We start from the raw sequence: 453 nt of genomic DNA, 5'->3' as shown, positions 1-453 counted from the left end.
CACGCGCTGAAACTTTGGGACATATTTGCAGAATACTGCCAGAGGCTTTCACAGCGTAGCTTTAGCAGACAGGAGGCTACCAGGCGTTGTGTCTTTTCCCCACCTTCAAAGATTTGGCAAAATTGTCTTTCAAAATTTCTAATTCTATCAGAGAAACCAAGGCCCCCAGGTTTCCCCTTTGACAGGCTTAGAGCACCGTTTCTGGACACCCGCGCCGGGGGTTTTCCTAGGCTGCCTATCAGAACCCTCTGAGCCATGCGTGAGACCATGTACCATGCCATCTGGAACCACCTCTCTCAGAGGGTTTGGGAAGAACTATTAAGTGCAAGGTGGGAAAAGAGGATCTTAAAACACGTCAAGTAAACAAAAGCACACACTTCGGAATGCGTCGAACACCAGGAATACGGAAACATAGCTGGGACACTGGCTCAATCCCATGTAACCACTGACAAC

The sequence above is a fragment of the Echinops telfairi genome, unplaced genomic scaffold (genome assembly GCF_000313985.2).
Source record: "Echinops telfairi isolate 266 unplaced genomic scaffold, ASM31398v2 ScPeMD7_7475;HRSCAF=8513, whole genome shotgun sequence".
NCBI classification, from domain to species: domain Eukaryota; kingdom Metazoa; phylum Chordata; class Mammalia; order Afrosoricida; family Tenrecidae; genus Echinops; species Echinops telfairi.
This window is presented reverse-complemented; position numbering follows the sequence as displayed.